Source organism: Tachysurus fulvidraco, chromosome 6 (genome assembly GCF_022655615.1).
Source record: "Tachysurus fulvidraco isolate hzauxx_2018 chromosome 6, HZAU_PFXX_2.0, whole genome shotgun sequence".
Lineage (NCBI taxonomy): Eukaryota > Metazoa > Chordata > Actinopteri > Siluriformes > Bagridae > Tachysurus > Tachysurus fulvidraco.
In genome coordinates, this window is record NC_062523.1 from 10,951,862 (window position 1) to 10,958,281 (window position 6,420).

The 6,420-nt window shown below is 40.2% G+C and overlaps 1 protein-coding gene across 6 annotated transcripts in view; it reads right to left on the reverse strand.

The window, feature by feature from the left end:
• adarb1b (adenosine deaminase RNA specific B1b) overlaps window positions 1-5,792 on the reverse strand; it is a 154,872-nt gene extending 149,080 nt beyond the window's left edge. For all 6 annotated transcript variants that reach the window (XM_027164203.2, XM_027164197.2, XM_027164202.2 and 3 more), the window contains exon 1: window positions 5,551-5,792. The gene's annotated coding sequence lies outside the window, so the exon portion shown is untranslated. The remainder of the gene's footprint in view (window positions 1-5,550) is intronic.
• Between the last annotated feature and the right edge of the window lie 628 nt (window positions 5,793-6,420).

Consider the following 6,420-nt stretch of genomic DNA (forward strand, 5'->3'; position numbering starts at 1 on the left):
GGGGGGTATTATAGTGACTATTTGGAGACAAAGATCTAAGCAGACCACGGGAGTGATTAACAAAGATAAATTGTTATCTGGAGCAAATTCTGATCAAACAACAAGAGTCATTTATTTCTCGCTAGCCTTGACGGAAGACACGAGCGTGCAGAAAAAAAACGGTTAAGCTTCGACAAGATGGCATGGCGTACACGATGTGACCTTCTGCTCTGCGCAAATAAACTATGATCTCATCACGGGTACTTGATGGATACAGACTTTGTCATGTGCGTGAGCTCATTTTTAATTCTACTGAAAGTCTGTACGTGTTTGGAAGAGGTTATGAAACGGATTAGAAAATGCACATACGCAGACTTCTGGCCTGCCCCCTGTTTGAGCAGCTGGCTCGTTCTCATTGCTGCAGAAGCCCTTTTACCTATACTTACAGGCATTATGCAGTGGATATAAATACAAAGAAAAGGTCTCGGCATGAGTAATAGCAGTGACCTGCAGGATGCGACTCAGACGGATTTAGTAGAGGATTGGACAGGGCAGTAGGGATACAGCTTCTGGGAGCCTCGTAGGATGTCCCTGGCATTTTCGCAGCGGTTTCATCAACAGACAGAATCTCATTTTACCCTCAACACACACGACCCAATTTAAAACTCTTTCGGCAAGGTTGTGTTTGTTATCACAGGACAAACAAACTACAAATTACAGATGCGTTTACAATCCTGTCAGTAACGCTCCTAATTCCATAAAAGGTAAAGCTCAAAACTAAACTGTGAAAGAGCTCCTCATTAACACACCTGCTTACACACGTCTTCCAGCCAGCTGCAATACTCGTATAATAAATCATAGGGTGTCATTTCTTTTGTCATTTGGAGCAGTGGTAGCACAGGTGGTTAAGCCTCAAGAGTTGATATCTGGAAGATCAGGGTTCAAGCCCCACACTGCAAGCTGCCCCTTGTGGGGTCCCTGAGCAAGACTCTTAATCCTCTCCAAGCCAGAGACGCTGTATCCTGGTTGACCCTGAACTCCAGTACTGGGACATGTGAAAAAAAGCATTTCACTCTGCTGTAACGTATGTATGACGATAATAAAGTGGGCTTCTTCTTCAAACTTAATATACGCTCTTAATTGGTACATTCCTTTTAGATTTCCTTCATTCGAATCATTCAGTTGAAATGAATCAACTGGACAAAATGTTCATCAAATTCTCAAACGTTTCATTATTTCATCATATTTACACTCACGGTATCTCAATGCCGATCATACGATTCGATCATTTAAGGCTTCGCTACACAGAAATTTACACAAGCTCAGCTGCTCTCGTACGATATGGACGTCTCCCGGTGAAACAGAGAGCGTGACAAAGAAGACGGCACAGAGCAGAGATTTACTGCCTGGATTGATACAGACTCTTTCTGCAAAGCCACCTGTTAAATAAATCTGCAATTCACTCAGCCAAAATGGGCAATAACATATTATATAAAAGAAAACAAAGTCTTATGACATATATACATATATACACACACATACACAAACACATTTTTATATATATATATACACACACACACACACACACACACACACACACACATATATAGTTTATATATAAAAACATAAAAAATCACTGTATATCCGCGCATGCACATATATGCGGTGTAATATATTATAGATTACACTGACAAGCTGTGAAACGCTTTCAGAGACTAATCATCTGCTATGTTACCCAGCAGCACTTCCACCTAATAAAGCACTAAAATAAAAGTGGAAACAATCACAGAGAGCCTCTTTATCAGCATTCTTACAGGGCGGATTTTATTATATCGTCCTCTTCCTTAGCTTCGGCAGCACATCCGCGAGCTCACTGCTTTGCCTCCGTATGCCTCGTCTTTTAACCTGTTTAATATTAAGAAGGGGATCTTTGCGGTGCAGTGTTATAAGAAAGAATCGGATTACCTTTAAAACCACTAAAATAATGTGGAGAAGCTCACTGGAAGCTCTGGGTTTATTATTCCTGTGCATCCTACCATATAGTAACTGTATTTACCACTGCTGCTGAAAAATTCAATAGTCCCTACGGACTGAACGTAATAATATTAGTGCTGCAAGCTCTCACTGCAGTAATTGTCGGATATTTACTCTACGCTGAGAGTAGGAAGCAAATTTAATTTGACATGTTTTGCCGCAAAACACTACTCGGGAGAATAATCTGCGTGAGCTAGACGTAACCGTCAACTCTGAACTCTGCCTTTAACAAAAGAGCTGATAATCAAAGTGGCTTTTGTGCGCCCTTGAGCTAAAGTCCTCGTCGGTTACCCAAAGCTGACCGAGTGCAGTTATCCCCATCAGACGGTCGAAACTGATTAACTGATGTGTACTGCATATACACACAAGGTTCCAGCCCATATACACTGTTAATGAGCTCTCTGTGATGACAGGCTCCAGGCTACAAGGTCAACCCGGGTTCCCTATCGTAACCAGGAGCGGACGCAAGACATACGCGTGCACACAGGCCATGTCAAAACATCCACGAAAATACAACACTGCAATTACATTAATATATTTTAAATATATATATATATATATATATATATATATATATATATATATATATATATATATATATATATATATATATATATATACACATATATACATACAACAAATGTGTGTGCATTAATTTAACGTGTTATTTACCTTGGCTCATGAGCGCCATGATTCAGCGGCAGGTTTAGTCTTTAATATTGCAGATTGCACCTCTCTACCATATATAACACCTTTAATTAGTACAATGACAAACAAAAGATTTCAACCACAGCACTGCTGAATACTGCTGAATACTGCTGATGCAAATTCAGCAGTATTTTCAAAAGCTGAAAATTCAAAATCACAGCTTTCTATTAATGCGTCTATAACGTCCATAGGAACAGATTACACAGGAACTTGTACGGAAAACAGATTTTTGTGTTTTGTTGTTTTTTTTTTATTTTTAAAGAAATATGCATTTAGCATTTTTAGGACTTGTCTCCAGTATCGGGTCTTGGAGACAGGAACTTCTTTTAGGGTTTGACAAAACATGTTGAGCTGTTAACTTGAAGGTGAAACTGTAGATAGGGACTACATTTTTATAGCTGCTAAAACGCAAGTGATGACAGAACAGACAGGTTGTTATGTTAAATAAACAGATGCATGACATGTCACTCTTTATCGAATAAAAAGAGCTTATTTGTAGCATACTGCTGTGGTGTAAGAACTCAGAAGAAACTTCATGCATGCTTTCATTTTAAAAATATATATTTTACTATTAAAAATAACAACTTCAGCCCACCACCATATCACTGATTATTTTCGGCATAAACGCGTGTGATAAAGTGTGTTCTTCTTTACATATTGTGCAGCCCTAACTTGGAGGAAGAATAAACACTATAGACGAGAGCAGCAACAGAATCAAGCAATGATAAAAACATGACTAAGTTCTGTTCCTGCTTATCTATAACAGCATATACATTACAGCCAGTGCACCATTTAAGGAATATTATCCGATTCATCCTATTATCCCATTCATATTCCATAATATCCTATTCTCTGATTGCAAGTGACATCCAACACATATTAAATTCTACATTGCAGTGCATTAAGCTTAGTGTCCAGACAACATAGCCAAGGCGATGCTGAGCACCCTTAATACACTTTGCACTTTGTGGGGATTAGGGAAAATGGCATTCCCCATTTCAGACACAGGGGTAGGATGCAATAAGATAGGAGCGACAGACACACAAACCCACATGCTTTGAGGAAATGTCTGGAGAGTAAAAATACTCACAAATGAAGCAAAAAATCTGACAAGAATGACAAAGGGGCAGAGGATTCCAGGTTGACAGAAAGACCTCAGCTCCGTCAGTAATTAGTCATGCTTTAGAAATCATCTTCGACTAAATGTATTTATTCTTCATGACAGCTTGCTAATAATGTGAGCAGCAGCTTTTTATCTGGGGCCAATAGAAGACTTTGCTTACGGCATTCACGAGCAAGTCTGCTGTGAGAGTACAATGTCCTCGGTTATCTTTTCAGTGGCAAAGTCAGTAATGCGGCACTGCCGCTGGGTGCTAAATATGAGGGCTGCTGTGTGTGGTTCTGGGCAGAGGACTCACAGGTCTCATATCTATGGCTGAATCTGGTTTAACACACAAGAGAGAGAAGCAGGAATGAACAGTTATAGCGGTTGGCAGGAAGACGGTGATGCTCTATTACGGTAATGTGCAGCAATGGTAAGTCGAATGGAAATGCTGGTTTAGATTTTATTTCAGCTGTTGTAGATTCTGTAGTGATTCTGTTGTGAACATGTGCACAAACCTATTTGAGGATTTCTAACGGGAAGAGACATAGAGAGGAGCGTTCAAAAAAAAATGTGTTCTGGTGTATTTCTTTAGACTACAGAATGTAAACAGTGGCACAATTCAATAAGTGTATCCTAAAGCTGAGTACTGAAAAGTCCAGACTCCTTTGGTTTATGTGAACGCTATAATCTGATGGAAATTTCAATGACAGCTGCAACGTATAACTCCTTCTAATCAAGGTCAGTTTACAACTACTGGGTATCAGTTAAAAGTGCAACGTGTTCATCGGAAGGCTTTACACTAACTACAAACATGCTACAAGCATGTAAGGGTCACGATTAGACTTTAATGACATTCGGAGAGAAGCTTTTAAAAAAAGGGTACCTTACATGGTACATGCACCTTTTTTTAGATAAAACGTGTAGTTAAAGTTCTTTCTAAGTATAGCATTAATGTTCATGTACAGTTTAGTACTATCAGTAATGCTGATTATGCCATAAGGGCCAAGTGAAATCTTAAAGCCTTAAAATGTAAAGTAAAAAAAAAAAAAAAGGTGTAACTTGTTTGAATCCAACTGCCATGATATTAATGCTGAGATCTGCATATAACACCACATTGCACAAGGATGCTCCCTAAATGACCAACTCACAATCTGACCAACTTATTAACTGTATAAACATAAACACACACTAATATTATATATATAAATATATATAGTGCATATTGTGTAGTTCAGTATGTAACCAATGCTAATGAGAGAGATAGAGGTGCGTGGAACAGGTGCAGAACTCCATTGCGCTTTAGAAATGCACTTGGACTGCAACAGTGTGCTTAAATCCCGCAGGCTTTGCGTTTGTAAACACGGGGCCTTATGTACAAACACTGTATGTTTATTGTAAACATATCTACGCGCGCGCACGCTCACACACACACACACATACGCACGCACGCACGCGCGCCCGCCCTTGCACGGTAAAAACCCGGACTCGCTCGCGCTGAGCGGAACTGCATTATGACAGACAACAATGTGTCTCTTTTATTAGCAAACCGGAACGCACGAGCTTTGAAACCCCGCCGACAGAAAGTTACTATTGAGATTTGCGCGTATTAGGATGAAGGAGACGGCGTTACATAAACACACACACACGCGCGCGCGTAAACGTGTAGTAATAATAATAATAATAACGGGAGCACAAGCCTACGCAAAGAACACGCTGTGACTTACCGTGGCGCACGCGCGCTACCGCAGGCGTCTACACGCAGGACTCATGGAAGGCAGCAGCGTCGTCGTCGCGCTCCATTGAAATGAACTTCAAAACGCCGCTTGTGTCCGCCGCTGTTGGAGAGAACCGAGCCGCCGCTCAGCCAAGAGCGCGCACCACGTTTGATCAGCAGCGGCCTTGGGATCCTGTCGGGAGCGAGCAGCGTGCAGAGACACATCCATCCTGATTGGCTGAAGCGCATACAGAAACGCCCACAACCAGGAAATCAAATACTGTCGTGCTTGAGAGGATGGACTCTGAGTCAACGAATCTGATTGGTCAGAAATATACGAGTATAACCTACGTGTGTATACAAGCTAAATGGCGTCCAGAAGTTCATGCTGTTCACCTCAGAGCTCTCGTTCTGATTACGGCAGAGTCGCACGGACGTCATTGAGGACTAGAAATAATTTACTGTCAATTTTTTTTTATCACAAATTAGATTGGGAAATATATTGACTGGTATTTTAAAGTAACAACAAACCAACAAATAAAAAAAATAAAAACAACAACAAACACTTTTACTCACCTCACCAAAAAAGAAAAAACACATTCCACACATTACTCCAATAAATATAAATCATATACCCAGAATTCATATATGTTAGCTTTGACTGATGAACTCTATGATTCTTTCTGCTGGTCAGCTAGTCACATTTACATTCACATTTACATTTACATTCACATTTACATTTACATTTACATTCACATTGCCAGCTTTTGGCAGACGCCCTTATCCAGAGCGACGTACAAACGTGTCTCTATCATTGGATACATTAACTCTGGTTCACTATGTCACATACTTAAGATACCATGAGTCTAAAACACTGTTC